Consider the following 676-nt stretch of genomic DNA (forward strand, 5'->3'; position numbering starts at 1 on the left):
ACTATATCTCCTTTAAATACTTTTTTTGCGGTTATATTTTTTCTTAATTATCTTGTTAAATTAATTTATTCTCAAATGAGTCTCTACATAATTATTTTTTGTCTGTGATTTTCATAAATTTAAGCTTAAGTTGCAAAACATTTCGCATAAATTTTTTCTTAAATTTTTTCTTTTTTTCCCATTTTTTGCTTTAGATTTGTTTTCTCACTTTTGTTTTTATTTTTTTTACCCTTTCTTATTTCTTTCTTTTTTCATAACGATTGTATAACCGTTATTTTGAATGAGTCACTTCGCGCGTATTTTGAACTAGTATTTATGAAAATTATGAACAAAGCATGGTAAAAAACATTGAGCGCGTTTGGTTTCAATCTCAAAAACATTTTTCGAGAAATAAAAACTGAAAATAGTCTCAAAAACGCGTTTGGTTTGTGTTTTCTTAAAAATTAAAACTGAAAATGTTTTTGACCCTTTTCATATTTTGTATACATTTTTGAAAACGGTTTATACTCGTTTTTCATTTTTTTCTTTCCTCGTTGTTTTTCGTTCTCCGTTCGACTACACTGTCTATGTCCGCCAAAAGGGACTCTATCATCGCCGGCGCCACCACCGGCGACTTCCTCCAGATGCGCCCGGAGTTCGCCGCCTCGGGTGGGGATGGGCTTCTCCGACTGCCCCC

This window comes from Morus notabilis, unplaced genomic scaffold (assembly GCF_000414095.1).
Source record: "Morus notabilis unplaced genomic scaffold, ASM41409v2 Scaffold286, whole genome shotgun sequence".
NCBI classification, from domain to species: Eukaryota; Viridiplantae; Streptophyta; class Magnoliopsida; order Rosales; family Moraceae; genus Morus; species Morus notabilis.